We start from the raw sequence: 16,903 nt of genomic DNA, 5'->3' as shown, positions 1-16,903 counted from the left end.
CTCAATCCGGGAAATAATTAAGGATTCAAGCCTTCTCTTCCATTCCTCTTTGTCAATGTAAGTCCTTGTGTCATAGAAGACAGACGAAACAAACCGAAAAGTAATCTCCAATGACTATAAGGCAGCCTTTACCAACCCCTCTCTAGACCAACCAGGCCATTCCTTGAATTTCCACATTGCACTGAGCTCGGGGAGATGCACATACTACTCGTAACCCGCACACTCCATGGGGGAGGGCTCTATGGATTCTTCAACAAAGGAAAAATAGGATGCCATTTATTTACAGGACATATTTTTTCCCTGCAAACATAACCAGGAGAGTAAATACACTAATGCTCTCCATATACCATAATCTAAAAATAACAACATAATAATAGAATAAACACTAAAATCCATTTTAAACACTAAAATTTTGAAAACTGGAATAGAATAAAATGTTCTTAAATCCTTGATATATTTAAAAAGTTATATATAATATGTTACTGGATAGAAAACATATCTATTTGTTGCAACTCAACTTTTTCTGTAGATGATAAAAACTCAACACATAAATAATGAAAAGAGTTAAAGAATGTCAACACATAAATATATATTTTTCCAGTTAACAAAGTGAATAGATATAAGCTAAATATACGGTGTTTGGTGTGTTGGCACTAAAATTCTGAGCACATTACTGTTGCACATCCGGCAAGGACAAAGTATGTAAGTGCTTTCATCAACTGATTTTAGTCTGAATATCTAAAGTGTTAATATTTAATGTAAATAATGTCAACTCTCATTTCATTACTTCTCCATTTCTTCCTATGACATCAGATCCTTCTGTTGTTTCCATGTGTACCTCATTTCTTTATTTCTCCATTTATACTTATTAGATCAAATTTATCTACTCTTTCCACTGTGTATATATACTCACAGTGTTAATAACTAAACAGATTCCTTAACAACAATATTCCACATTTATTAGACTATGCAATTTTTTTGTGATTTTTTACTATGGTTTTCCATTTCTCCATCGAAACAAATGACACCAGATTCATCTACCGATTCCACTGCGTATAATATACCTACAGTATTCATAATTCATTTGTATAATATAAAATTGAATGAAATGAGGATAGATGATTTGCTGTAAGATTTTGCGGATATAGGAAACACGAATACTTATTAATCAAACATTTAATTGAAAATTTTTACGATCCTAAAGCAGATTTTTGAGAAAAACAAGTCATTAGGAGAAAAATTTGAATCGTAACAAAATTATAATTATATTAAAAAATTTAAATCTTTTTTTATCAGGTTGGAAAAAATAAATTAATAAAAATATTTGAGCGAGGAAAAAATTCTATCTATTTCGAATCTTTAAATGTTTGCTTACTGCATTTACGATATTTAAATGCTTTCGGTCACAAGATATTTGACTAAACATGCAGAAAAAAGATTCTTTAAAACTTTAACTTTCCGTCACTGGGAAGAAATTTCGATTTTCCTAACTAAAATTCCGGAACACGGTTCTTCATTGCCTCATAAAATTTTGCGAGCGCTGACTTCATCAAAACCCTAATTTTTTTAAAATTCATCTAATCGAATGAAACTTGAACCTTTTATTAATCAAATTCCAACCAAAATAAGATTTTCAGAGCCATTTGGCTTTGGAATACTCCTTATAATTAACCGTGACCAGGACCGATGCTTGTGAGAATGATGAACAAGATTCTTCATGGCACCGCATTCTTGAGGAGTCAAATAAAATTTATTTCGAACTCTGAGTCTAGTTCCAATCTAGATTTGGCCATATATTACTACTCCAGAATAAATTTGCTATCTTTTACGAGACAGTTTGGCGGAGTGAGCAAATCGAGTTGTAATCTCTGAATCTTTAAAATATATTTAAATCTTTAAATCAATCAAAACGTGTTTTGGAATCTGTGCTAAATCAGTTACAGATCATTAACCAGTGAAGAGTTCATAAAACATGAAATGCCGTTCGGAATCTATTCGAAATGCTAGGGCTTTGACGGGTTGCATATGGCTTTTTAAAATATGGCTTCGAGGCATGAAAAGGATGCACACTAACCTTGCAAAAAGCAATTTTAGATCACCAATGGCTAGCTGCATATAGTTTCAAACTTTCAGTAAAAGCTCCTCTATTATTGAAATTCTGAGTTGTATACTACATTTTCAAAATTTCAGTAAAAGTTCTATCATTATTAAAACGATGGGCCTTGGTTTTGTTCCTTCCTATAACCCGTTGGAGAGCCCTCACAGTTACAGTTCCAATTCCAGATCGGGTGTCGCATTCTGAATTTTATGTGTTGTGCGCTGATTAAATGGAGATTTTATGTGCTGGATCGATGCTGATTGCGTTGAATTGCAGAATGCTTAATTGCTAGGATCGTTTCACCTATTGAGTTTGTGCTATGAATCCAAATCGCTGGAGATCGATTCCAGTCTTAATTACAGTAAATAAATCAAGTTAAAACGCAGCCAGTGTTACATCTGATAGGAATTACAATTGCAGAAGTAAAATTTAATGAAGCATTTGGGAAATATATGAAATTGCCCTATCTTGGAATGTCAATTGGGCTATATGCGCTGAAATTACTGAAGATTGGGAGGAATTTCGGGCCGGCTAGGTTGCTACTGCCACTGCTAGACCATGCTGAAAAAGAAAGGTATGCAGGGGTATACGATAATACCTGTATACGCGCAAGACAGAGGTCGAAAGAGCGTTTGAAATCTTCCGTCCTCGAAGCGCTGCATGCACTGAATCACCTTCTGTAACCTCTCCTCTGTTCGCCGGAGTTCAATGGTTGTAACCTCTCCTCTGTTCGCCGGAGTTCAATGCGTGAATTGTCGGGAGTTTGAATTGCCTGGAGGATGGTTGGTAAGGTTCGTAAATGTGCCTCAGGTTCGTAAATGTGCCTCATCAATACGCCAGAGTGGAGGCCAAAGTGGAGGCGGGCAGGGTCGATGGGCAGGAGCACGGCAGACGGCAGAGTCGCCGGAGCTGCGTGACCTGTAATCGTCGGAGAGGGATGCATGCCATGATCCATGGTCAAGCATGTAAGCACGCCATGACGTCAAGGAGGGTGTAAGGACATAGCATTAACTTTGCTATGGAGGTGGAAATAAGAACTCCCTTCATATAAGGGGTTAGTTGGAATATTTTATTGGGATAGTGGTTCACAATATCCTGGATGATAATAATACAGTTACAATAATTTATTGGAGTAGATTTTTTGTTTTTACTTCAGCCCGAATGGATTTGAAACTTCAATCTCACTTTTTACTTTATTACATTATAAAGTTACTCTCGCTGACCTCATAATCCTCAACAATTGAGGACCCCATCAACCACTGATCCCATACTTAGTTGTCAAACTTAGTTTTCAACAATCGAGCTGAACCCATACTTAGTTGTTAAAGATTTTAGATTGATTGGTTTAGTGAATAATTTGTTTCAACCACCTTATGGATTTTTATATAAAAAAGTATATTATAATATTATAAAATTATCATTATTATTAAAAGAAAAAATTAAATATTTTGTAAATAAAACTTATAAATTGATATGCAACATTTAACTGCTCTGCGTTCTTTTCTTTAATATAAAAAATGTGCAAAAGAAATTACTAATTACACAAAAACTTATAGAATTGTTATATAACATTAATCGCAACGAAACCTAGTCTTCGTCACCATCTTTATTGAGTCATCACCTGATCTATGATGTCGATGAATTGAGAAACGGGGATAACCTCCTTTTGCGGTACGGTGCCTTCATATCTCTAGATTAGATCTTCCGGGTTAGCTACCATTTGCTCTTAACTTCCACAGTCGTATGTTTGGTCATGGAAGTGTGAGAGCAAGTTTTTTCGTGACAGTCTATATGTGCCTGTGGGCCGTTCAAGCGAGGCCCATAGAGGAATTGAATTCGTCAAAGCAATAACGTTATATTGAAACTAATTTTCCATGGATTTCAGATTGTTTAGTTAAGTGATTTTCCAGTGAAATTAACCAAATTAATTGAAATATAAAAGCATTTGTTTATAATGCGACTTTTTAAAAGCTTTTTCGGCGGGTTTTCCGGTCGAAATCCGGCAGGAATTTATTGGAATCGCAAGTTTGATAGCTAGTTTCTGCACAATGAAAGCGTCCCAGGGGTTTTTCAGGGTGCTGAATCCAAATATGCAGTTAAAAAACCATTTTAACTGCAACAAATCATCAAGATTTAACCTCAATTTCTTCCGCCGGATTCCGTCACCGGAATAAATATAAAACTTTGAACATTTTTGTAAGAGAAAATCCAATTAAAAAGTGAAGTCGTGTTTTTTTTTTTAATTTAATAAAAAAATATGAAAATAAAATAAAATAAATATAATTATAAAATTACATAGCAGCAAAATTCTTATAAAATATTAATTTCTCTATTTTGTTTCTAATTTTTTAATCAAAATTTAGTTATAAAAACTGTAAAGTAAGTATATATATCAACTAATTTGACCGGATTTTTTTCAAATGAATTAGAGCAAAACATTAAAAACCTCACAATTATTTAAAACAAAATTATTAAAAAATAAAAAATATTAATAATTAAAAGAATCTAAAATACCTCTTATGGAAGTAGGCTAAATGAATCTAGGATGATTAATTCATTACATTTAAATCCATTTTACATAGCATGAAATTGAATTCCCGCAGACAAACATCATAAAGCTTTCTCTCCTCCATATAAAAGACGAAATATCTGCTGGTGTTAGTAGTTACCGTGGCTATCCTCACAGTTTATAACTACGTATAATAGAAGGGTTTTGATACATGGGAAGATTATTTGTACTTTTATTTTAGAATTAGATATATTTTAAAAGGTTAATTTGTATGTTTACGGTAAATTCTGAAATATTTAAAATTTTAATGTAAAGAAATATAAATGAATCAAGTTAATTATTTTTCTTCTAATTTTGTAAATTTCTAACATATTTATAATTTAGATTAATAAAAAATTAAATCATATTAATAAAAAATCAAATCATATATATAAAATCTATATAGAAAAGAAAATTACATATATATTGAAAAAAAATCATAAATATATATTAGTGAGTGATATTGATCAATTGAAAGAACGAACTAATACTTTATTATGTTCTCACATCTCTCAGGCCAATCTTTTGGGTTAGCTACCATTTGGACTCACTCTCCAAATCCAAACTGTCCAAATCCAAAATCTGGCTCTGGATGTGCTTTGAATGGCCTAGATGAGGCGCGGAATAAGATTTTGTGTGCAATACAATTTGTCATCTGATAGAAATTGTATGCCAATGCAAATTTATTTGATCCCTGCAATCGAAAGCTTAGTTGGCCCCAGATATGATATGTTGTATGGACCTTTTACTTATATGTCTAACACCGATTTCACTGTGAAGTGGAAGCTAGCGCTAGCTACAAGATGTGATATCGATGTGATATCGATGTTGGGAGTACCGGGGCCGATTTCACTGTGAAGTGGAAGCTAGCGCTATCTACAAGATATCGATGTATCTACAAGATATCGATGTTGTGGGTACCGGGGAGGACGGTATATGGGATTAATAATGTAAAGACTCAAAAATCAAAACATGGCTATAAAAATTGATGTAGCACATTCTGCACTAGAATTTTTGCATGATCACGTAAACATGCAATGGTATCATTGAAGATTATGTATTGATTGATTTGTCACTCTACTCACAAGGCTCGGATGATTGACCACTCCAAAAAGTTCTATAGCATGGTATTTGTAAACCTCGGATTGCAGCCTGAGCAGTGTACGAGATGTGGTTGAAGCATATTTTATATGTAAGACGTTATAGTTGGTAGCCTGGTACAATCCCTAATGCTCTTTTTCTCTTCTCCTTCTTTTTTTTAAGGAAAGGAATGAATGAATTTCTTAAGGATGATGTGGAGTCATTAAAGATGATGAATTTCAATGATCTACTCTATAGTTTTTTATTGCTTGTGTTATTAGGCTCATAGGTGCCTCTTATTGTAATTTGGCATTCTAATCTTTTGCGAAGTACAGATTTTGGTAGAATGATGTAAACTGAAAGTTGCTAACATATTTTTGTTCTCTCCACTAAGTCAATTAATATAATTATAAGTGATAATTTTCTTGTTTAAAATATTTTCTTGTATGAAACAGTGTGATAATGTAGACTTATTTTTTACACATTAATTGGGTTGGTTACTCAAGGTCTCATGGTGAGATATTTGAGGAAAGTAAAATAGTTGAAAAAGTTTCTAGAAGTTTTCTAGCAAGGTTTTATGCCGTTGTTGTGGCCATAGAAGAGACAAAGGACCCCTCACAGTGAGCTTCATGGATCACTGATTTCTCATGAACATAGATTGAATAGAGCAACAAACTCCTCATTGGAGCATGCCTTTGAGACACAAATTTCATTTGGTCAGGGTAAAGGTAGAGGAAGATCATATGCTAGAGGAAGAGGAAAAAGCGCACACAAATGTGGAAGAAGTAGCCCTTCAACCTCAAGTGAACAGGGCAGCAATGAAAATCCAAGTCAAGCCCCAACCCAAAATCAAACACAAACACAAAGTCAGAAGTATGATAAATCTCACATCCAATATAGTTAATGTAAAAAGTATGATAAATCTCACATCCAATATAGTTAATGTAAAAAGTATGGTCATTATGCTGCACATAGCTGTTCAACTGGAGGTGGCCATCATGCCTCGTCTTCCTCACCATCTCTATTGTGTCTTCACCTCACCTAATTTGTGATGTTGATGAATTGAGAAACATAGGCATGCTGTTCTCAAATCTCCAAATTTGATATTAGCCACCATTTTCGCTAACAGGTGTGTATAAGTGTATCCTTCACCAGGCATATAAAGTACCCTGTTATCAAATGTCCAAATTTGATATTAGCTACAGTTTTGGCTGACTACCCAGCATCTTATTTTTAGTGTATATAAGTCTATCCTTTATGAGACCGTCTAATTTAAGGCACGCGCATTTAAGTCAAGTTAAGTGATAAGCAACTTTTAGTGTGTGGTTGCATGTCAAAATATTTTAGGCAAGTCGCTAGTTGGAAAAGGATAAATATCCTTCACAGAGTTCATTGTAATTATCATGTTTTTTGTGATCAATAGAAGCGCTGAAACTAGTGTTAAATGTGTTAATTATTTTTTCTTTGTCAACTCCACCTTTCCAACAAATTGGTATGAGAGGGACATTACAAAAAAGCAAGGAAAAACGGATTAGCAGCAATCCGTGTGAGAAGAGAAATATATTATTTTCTCTGTTAATACTATAACACGCCTTGTAAGTTATACACAAGACGTTATAAAGTAGGTCGGTGTAAACTTAATTGATTCGCATACAGACGAGTTCTGTGAAATTTTGAAGCATTAAAAGCATTAACGTTGTACTCCAGATCGTGCAAGGCGATTAGTCACATGGCACCATCCCGAGATTAGTCACATGGCACCATCCCGAGAACCGCGCTAATAGAGCAAAACTCATATTTAAAAAAAAATACGATGCCAAGTTCTTTGATTATAACGAATATCAAATTATTTTTAAAGTACGGAGATTTATTTACATTGACTTTGTATACGATTTGAGTGGGAAGTCAAGTTCATATTAAAATCAAAGTTTTTTTGTTTTTTTGGGTTTTTTTTTTATACAAAGGATTTCAAAACTTTATAAAAGGTTTTTTTTGTTTTTGGTTTTTTTTGGGGTCTTATGAGTATTTATTTTTATAAAATAAAATAAAAAAAATTAGGGTTGTCTTGAAAAGGGTAATTTTGAAAAAAATTATTAAAGGAGAAATATTTTGTTGAAGAGAATTTTTTTTAAAGAAAGATGGATTTCTCAATTTTTTAGCACGAGTTCCCACCGTTTATATGGAAAGATTATGATGTGTGGGCCACTAAGATGGTGACCATGTTGCAGGCACATGATGTTTGGGATTATGTCTAGTTTGGGTTTTCAGAACCTAAGAATGCAACAGAAGAACAAGCTCTCAGTAATATAGATGGGAACAATGGCAGAAAGACAAGAAGAAGAATGCACAAGCGTTGCAACTTATTCAGCGTAGAGTGGACTGAGTAGTGTTCTAGAAGATTATGATCACGTCTTTAGCAAAGGTAACATGGGATACTTTGGTGACAAACTATAGAGATATGGCCAAAGTCAATATTGTTAAGTTGCAGAATATGAGGATATTTTGAAAGTCTGCAGATGAAGGAGACAAAGGACATCGATTCTTTCATGAACCAGGTCATAATTGTCGTAAATTAATGAAATATTTATGGTGAATACATTAAATATCAAACAATGGTTGAGAAGATCCTAAGATCCTTGTTAATCAAATTTGATGTTGTGGTAGTAGCCATAGAAGAAGCCAAATATTTGTCATCATTGATAGTTGATGAGATGATGGGATCACTTCTATCGCATGAGGCAAAGATAGACAAAAATAAGCATTCTACTTTAGAGACCACCTCCAAAAGTCACGTTTCTATTTCAAGAGACAAAGGTCGAGGCAGATGTAGATCAAGAGGCAAAGGACGAAGCAGAAGATATTGTGGTCAGGGAGATGGCCGAGAAGAGCACGAAGATGAAATTGTAAGGGACTATAGAAGCTTCAACAATAATCAAAGAGTTGACAAATTAAAGGTGAGATGTTATTATTGCAATAAATTTGGTCACTACGCTCGTGATTGCAGGAAGAATATAACTAATCAAGGAAACCATAGAGCTAATGTCACTACATGGAGTAATAACTCCATGTTCCTAGCTTGCCATACCATGCATGAACCTTCTGCTAGTGTGTGGCTATTAGACAATGGTTGCGTAACCACATGACATGCAACAAGAATTTGGTTGCAAATTTTGATCAATCTATGAAAATAGAGGTAAAGTTGAGGATTGACAAGACCGCAGAAGTAGATGGCAAAGGGGTGGTCAACATTCTGACCAAGCAGGGGGAGCCAAAGACAATCTTATGGGTATATTATGTTCCTATTTTCAAACGTAATTTGTTGAGTGTTGGTCAATTGACTTAGAAAGGAAAGAAAGTTATCTTTCAAGGTCAAGAATGTGTTATATATGACAAGCCCCCAAACAAGAAGCTTATAGAATAGGTGCAGATGACGAGGAACAAAATCTTTCCTCTAATTATGAATTACAGTGGTCAGGTGAGGTTTTACAGTTGCATGTTCTGATGATTATTGGCTATGGAAATTTCGATTTGGCCACTTGCAATTTTCTGGTTTAAGATTGTTGTAGCAGAAACATATGGTCGTATGATTACCTCCCTTCAAAGAACTTGCTAATACTTGTGAGTGTTTCATCTTGGGAAAGCAACATCATGAAATTTTTCCAAGGGGAGTTGCATATAGAGCAAAGCAACCTCTTGAGCTAGTGCATGCAGACTTGTGTTGACCTATGAGGAAATAGTTGATTGGTTGAAGTTGCTACTTCCTTACTTTCATTGATGACTATAGTAGAAATACATGGGTTTACTTCTTGAGGCAGATATCTGAAACTTGTGCAAAGTTCAAAGAATTTAAAGCCTTAGCAAAGAACCAAAGTGATCGACAGATCAAGGTATTGAGGTTAGGTCGTGGTCGAGAATATTATTCAAAGGCATTCCATGATTACTACAAACAACATGGAATCAAAAGATAGTTTAGAACCAGGTACACACCGCAACAGAATGGTGTAGCAGATAGAAGGAACATGATAATTATGAACATGCTAAGAAGCATGTTGAAAGGAAGAAACTTGTCGAATGAGTATTGGACAAAAGAAGTTGCATGTGCTATTTATGTGATCAACAGATCTCCTACAAAGAGTGTGATCAATATAGTACCATGGCAAGCATGGTCAAGTATGTCTTACAGTATATCTAATCTTAGAGTATTTGGTTGTGTAGCTTATTCACATGTGCCTAAAGAGCGAAGAGGAAAATTGGATGATAAAAGTGAAAAATTCATATTTACTAGTTATAGTGAGAAATCAAAAGCTTACAAATTGTATAACTCTCTCACAAAGAAGACCATAATTAACAAAGATGTTGTGCTCAAATAATAAGAGTCAGGGAATGGAATTGTAGACAAAATATTTGATGGAGAAGTTCCACTGATGGAAGAAGATGATGTAGCAGAAAACGGGTAGTAAGAATCACAGGTGGAGACAACAAAAAGAGAGACACCATCAAGGACTCTAAGATTATCAGAGGAGCATGGATCTTCAAGCAGATCAATAGATCGAGGTTCTCCCATCAATCAATCAGGTGATGAGTCAAGCAATGGTAGGAGAAAGATGAGAGGTTTGAAAGATATTTATGATTATCTTTATGTTAGTTCAATTTTTTTATTATTGTCATTCCAGCCTTCTTCTTTTGAATAAGCAGTTAGAGATGAAAATTAGGTGCAAGGCATGGATGAAGAAATAGAAGCTATTGAAAAGAATGATACATGGGATTTGATTGATTTACCAAAGGACAAAAATCTCATTGGTGTAAAGTGGGTGTACAAGACAAAGCTGAATGAGAAAGATCAAATTGATAGATTCAAAGTTAGACGTGTAGCAGAAGGATTCTCGCAACAAGAAGGAATATACTTTGGAGAAACATTTGCTCCGGTAGCTAGATTATATACGTAAGAGTAGTTCTAGCCACAACAACTCAGAACAAGTGGAATGTATATCAGATGGATGTGAAATCAGCCTTCTTCAATGGAATTCTAGAAGAAGAAATTTATGTGCAGCAACCTCTAGGTTGTAGACTTGAGGCTTCTGTGATCCATAACAAGTTAATGATAGATTTTTCGGCGAAAATCACATGAGAAACCATTTGTCGACGCGTTTCGAACTTGTCCTGACAATGAACCACACTGGTTGGTTCGAAACGCGTCGACAAATGGTTTCTCATGTGATTTTCGCCGAAAAATCTATCATTAACCTCTAGGTTATGAAGTTGAAGGTAACAAAGATAAAGTTTACAGGTTGAAGAAAGCACTCTATGGACTGAGGCAAGCACCTAGAGCTTCATATAGCAGAATTTATAGCTACATGATCAAGAATGGATTTTTCAGAAGCAACATTGAACCTACACTATACGCAAAGGTAAATGAGCATAAACAAATTTTGATTGTTTGCTTATATGTTGATGACATGATTTTTACAGGTGATTTTGAGATAGATGAATTTAAAGCAACCATGATGAAAGAATTTTAGATGACAGAACTTGGTCTCATGAAATATTTTCTTGGCATAGAAGTTGAGCAATCTGAAAAAGGAAATTTTATTTGTCAAAATAAATATGCCAAAGGTTTATTGAAAATATTCAGGATGGAAAATTGCAAACCTATCCCCACACGAGTTGCAACAGGGACAAAGTTAAGCAAGGATGATGAACGAATATATGTCAACGCAACTCTATCCAAAATATTGGTTGGCAACCTCATGTATCTCACAGCTACAAGATCAGATATCATGCAAGGAGTGAGTTTGATTTCCATATTTATGGAGACTCCAAAAGACACACATCGGAGTGGAGGAAAAAGAATTCTTAGATACATAGCAGGAGGTAGAGATTGTGGCATAATGTATACAATCACAGAAAAGAAAGATATGATTGGATACACAGATAGTGATTTTGCAGGTAGTTTGGATGATAAGAAGAGCACTTTTGGTTTTGTGTTCCACCTCAGTTCAGGGGTAGTTTCATGGGCATCTAAGAAGCAACCCATTGTAACACTTTCGTCAACAGAAGTTGAATATGTAGCAGCAACATCAGCAGCATGTCCCTAAGTGTGGTTAAGAATGGTATTTGATGGAGTCAAGAAGAAACAACAAGCATCATCAAAAATATATTGTGACAACACCTCAGTGATTGCACTATCCAAGAATAGTGTACTTCATCAAAAGAGCAAGCATATTGATACTAGATGTAACTTTATTAGAGAACTTGTGAGAAATGGAGAAGTTCACTTGAAGCCTTGTAAAAATAGTGATCAATTGGCTGATATATTTAATAAGTCATTAGCACAAGATGTGTTTGAGTTTCATAGAAGAAGCTTGGGTGTTGTAAGCCTAGCTAGCTGAGACATAGAACCAGAGGCATGTTTGAGTTGTCATGAGTCATGTTTTAGTTTAGCAGTCATAATTAAGGGGGAGTGTTAAAATAAGATAATTACTCTTGCATGAGGAGTTGGTTAAACATATAGAGTGAGTTAACTGAGTGATTGAGTGATTAAATGTTTGAGTGTTGAGTCAAGTTTAGTTAAGTGATAGATGACTTTTAGTGTGTGGTTGCATGCCAAGATATTTTATTCAAGTTGCTAGCTGGAAAAGGATAAATACCCTTCACTGGGTTCATTGTAATCATCATGTTTTATGTGATCAATAGAAGAGCGACAGCTCGTGTTTTATGTGTGAATTATTTGTGCTTTGTCTCCTCTGCCTCTCCAACAAATTGAGCTGACCCATCAACTACTAACTCCATAGTTAGCTGTTAAAATATTTTAGATTGATTGGTTTGGTGAATAATTTGTTTATGCTTTATTATAGTATAATGTTATTATAGTTAATTGAACTAGCCCATCAACCACCAACTCCATACTTAGTTATCAAAAGATTTTAGATTGATTGGTTTGGTGAATAATTTGTTTCAACATCCTTGTAAATTCAAATATATAAAAAAGACGTTGTAATATCTCTATTAGTATAATAATGATAACAAAATTATAAAAAATAAAAATTATCAAGAAATTGTCATTATTATTAAAAAACTTAACCAAATATTAATTACGTATAACTTATAAATTTTATGTAATATTTAGCTGCTTTGCATTCTTTAAAAAGCATGCACATATAAAAGAAATTACTAATTATTCAAAAGCTTATAAATTTTTTACATAACATTAATGGCAACCAAACCTAGTCTTCCTCACCATCTTTATTGAGTTACCACTATGATGTCGATGAATTGAGAAACAAAGATAATCTCCTTTTGTGGTACGGTGTTCTCATATTTCTAAATTAAATCTTCCAGGTTAGCTACCATTCAGTCTTACCTTCCACAGTCGTATGTATAGTGATGGAAGTGTAAGAGCAGTCATTTTCTTGAGAGTCTATATGTGCCCATGGGTGGTTGAAAGGAGGCACATAGAGGGTTATTCATAATCTTGTTTGATCTATAAGTTATCCTGCGTATTCAATTCCAATTGAATTCGTCAAAGATATTGATTTTCGTAGTCTATCTCAGTGGGGTTTTGGCCATCTTGGTACACATCAAAAAATAAAGTGTCTTTTCATTCTAAAGATGTTGGAGATGTAGATGTTGTAGCTGCTTTAGAGGACTGTCGGATTTCTATATTTACTTTGTCTCTGAAGGCATGATGATTTTGATAAGGTTGCTTGAATGGGTCATCTCTTTTTCTCCATATGTTGGTGTAGGCGGTACGATTTTTCTCTATATCCAAGAAAGAATCTTTATGAGCTGTTGAGAAGGTTGTCATCTGTTGCACTTATAGTTCTATTCCATCCAATAGTTCCCACTTGAAGATTTGAAACATATTGGTTGTTGTTTCTATCGTGTGTTGTACCCAGATTTTGCAATGGTCACTTATTCCCTCTTTTTCTTGCCATCCAAGTTCAAAATTGAACCAAGTGCATACCTTGGTTGATAACAAAACAATGATTAAACATATAGTATCTGAGGTCCAGTTACCTGAAATTACTCCAACTGTGATCAATGCTGTCTAATTTACTGAAAACTTTAAAACCTAATGTTTTCCTTGCGATTCCTTCAATTTTTTGATAACATGGATTTTTTCTACCAATTTGTTTTTTGGGAATTCTTTTAGCCATTCAGTGACTCTTTTCACCTCTTCTTCATTATCAGCAGAGGTTGAACTTTCCGAGAAATGATTTTCAAAAACTTGTGAAAAGGCATTTGGATCGATAGTATTTCTCATTTCTGGACTTTGAAAATCCCATGGTGTAGAAAATATTTTGATATACTGCAAAGTCCTTTCTATGCATTGAGATGTTCTTTTAACCTATTTCTTTCTACAGAATCCTTCTTTAATATCCCATTCTGCAAAAGGTTCAAACATTTCATACCGAGGAAATGTATCTGAATGCATATATTCCACATCAATTCTTTGTAAATATGATGCTTCCATTTCTTCAAATAAATATGGGATTCTTAATAATGCTAAAATTTTTCCAACTTCTTCTTTGATAGTGATATCAACAAGGTCCATCATTTTGGCATTGGTGAAAATTTCTAGAGCAAAGTCAAAACTTCCAATCATCTGAGAATAGTTCAAAATGTATAAAACCCAGATCATGGATTGTGTGTATTGCGTAGACCATAAATCATCAAGAGTTCTAAAATAGAACTTGACTTTCATATTTGGTAGAGAGTATACCTTTACCAATTCAAGATCTAAACCAAGAAGGGTACCAATATTTTTTGATTGCCAAGCCTAGCATTTCTGAATCCATTAGTTTCTTCTTAATTAGAGACCAACTACCTTTTTTTATTTCTGAACAAAGATCTACAACATGTTTCTCCATAATCTTAAAGCTTTTAACAAATGTGGCAAAATTATCTTCTTGATTTGGAAAATCAAATATGCTACCTTTGACTTCTTTTTTGCTGCGACTCATTCTGTGAGCTTCATTCATATCCCTGGTAAGAGCGTCTACAAGATAATTAGAATTTCTAGGAATCCATTTGACATCAAAATCATATTGCTAAAACCAAATTTGCAATGCAAACAATCTTCCTCTTGCCATTTGTCTTGATATTTTGGCTGATAATAAGTATTTAAAATTCATTGAATTAGTTCTAATCAAGAATTTTATTGGTGCCAAATATAATTCAAATTTTTGGATACCATTGGATATCACAATAGTTTCTTTTTCAACAATAAAATAAATTTTCTGATTGGAGAGAAATTCTCCAGATGTATAGGCGCAAAGTTCTTCTTCATTACTCTCCTCTTTCATTCAAAAAAGAACAGTTGCCCAAAATTCATCTGATGCATCTGTTTGTAGGATGAGCAATCCATCTTCTGGAGGGTGGAGTTTTGGAAGGTATTTACATTCTTCGTTTAGGCTTTTAACTGCTTTGGTTGCTTGACTCAATCATCCTGATTTTAGATGGTTTCAAATAGGAGCAGGGTTTTTTGATAACCTGGGAATATATTTATGGATGTAATTCAATACTCCAAAAAATCTTTGAATCATCTTAATATCTTTAAGCTCATTGGGAAACTCTGCAAGTTTTGTAAGAACATGAGGTTGCAACTGTATATGTCCATCTACTACGTGAATTCCAAGAAAGTCAATATTATCTTGGAATAGAACCATTTTATCTTCTGATAGGAGGATGCCATGACTCTTAATTTATTGTAGAAATATTTATAAATGGGTGAAATGTGTCTGTAAATCTGGACTATGAATCAGAATATCATCAATATAATTTATGATGAAATCATACTTACCGAATATAAAATCCATTCTTTTCTTGAAGAAAGCAGAAGCATTCTTTAAGGCAAATGGAACAACCTTCCATTGATAAAATCCTGCAGGGCATGTGAACATTGTTTTGTGTCTATCTGTTTCTTCAATTTGGATTTGGTAATATCCAGATTTCATATCAAATTTGCTAAAAAATTTTCTCTTCTGGATTTTTTGCATGATCACTTCTTGGTGGGGAAAAGGATAATGAAAACTCTGAGTGGTGGCATTGAAAGGTTTATAATTTATTACCATTAGTGCTTTGCCTCGTATTATTTCAGAATGATTTTTGACTAAAAATGTTGAACATGAATAGTGAGAAACACTGGGTTCAATTAATTTCAAACTTAAAAGTTCTGCAATTTGCTTTTTGATCTCCTGTTCACCTGAAGGAGTGCAAGGAATACGCTTACCTTTTGCTCCATTGTCGTGCATTGTAAAAATTTCTTGCCTTGGGCTTTCTTTTTCCCAAAACTTTTAGGGATCTTCAGAACAACTTTTAAGTAGTCTTTCATATATAGAGATTTTATCTTGAGACCAGTGTGGATCAACAACTACTTTCTATTTTGTTTTTAAAGCTTCTTTAGCTTCATAGATCTGCAACACTTCTTGTCAATTCTTTGAGTCATTCTTTAGCTTTTTAGAACTGGTTTTCTTCTGAATTTCTCTTCGGATTTCTGAATCTGCAAATTTTGATCTTGGGACAGAAACTGCATGCTTCTTGAAATTGAAGATAACTTTATCTTCACTAATTGTTAAAGGCAAGACTGAGTTTATAAACAGCATACCCAAAAATAAACTGCCTGATGGGTCATAATGTTGTATAGTAGATATATTTAGAATCTTCCCACCTATTTTTAAAGAAACATTATGTACATAGTGGGTAATATTAACAGTACACCTCTTATTGTTTCTTAAATTAGGATATTTTGGAGTGGTTTCCACAATCCTTTGAACAGAGAAGGCCTGGCGAGATTATTTGATCACCAGTATCGATGAATGCATCAAGATCTACCCAATTGTTTTTAACCTGCACAAAAACGGGTGTATACAAAATATTATTAGTTTTTACCATCTTCTTTAAGAAATTCTGCTCGGCTTCTGGATCAAATTCAAGTACTGGCATTGAAGATGTTTGTCCAATCTTTTTCTCATATGGAAAAAAGGAATTTAACCGAGGTATAATGGGCACTACCTGCTTTTCTTTTTCTTTTTCTAACTTTGGAGACCAGCATAAAGATTCTGATTCACTAGTTACAGAGTTGTCTGTATCAGTCTCAATTTCTTCACTATAGTGATGTTCTTCTTCTTTTGAAAACTCGTCATTAGAACAATCTAATCAAATGTTCGTTTTTTGAA

This window comes from Pinus tabuliformis, chromosome J, assembly GCF_031772625.1.
Source record: "Pinus tabuliformis cultivar Carrire ecotype Pingquan chromosome J, CPIR1, whole genome shotgun sequence".
NCBI classification, from domain to species: domain Eukaryota; kingdom Viridiplantae; phylum Streptophyta; class Pinopsida; order Pinales; family Pinaceae; genus Pinus; species Pinus tabuliformis.
The sequence above is the reverse complement of the archived record's forward strand: the minus strand, read 5'-3'. Positions refer to the sequence as shown.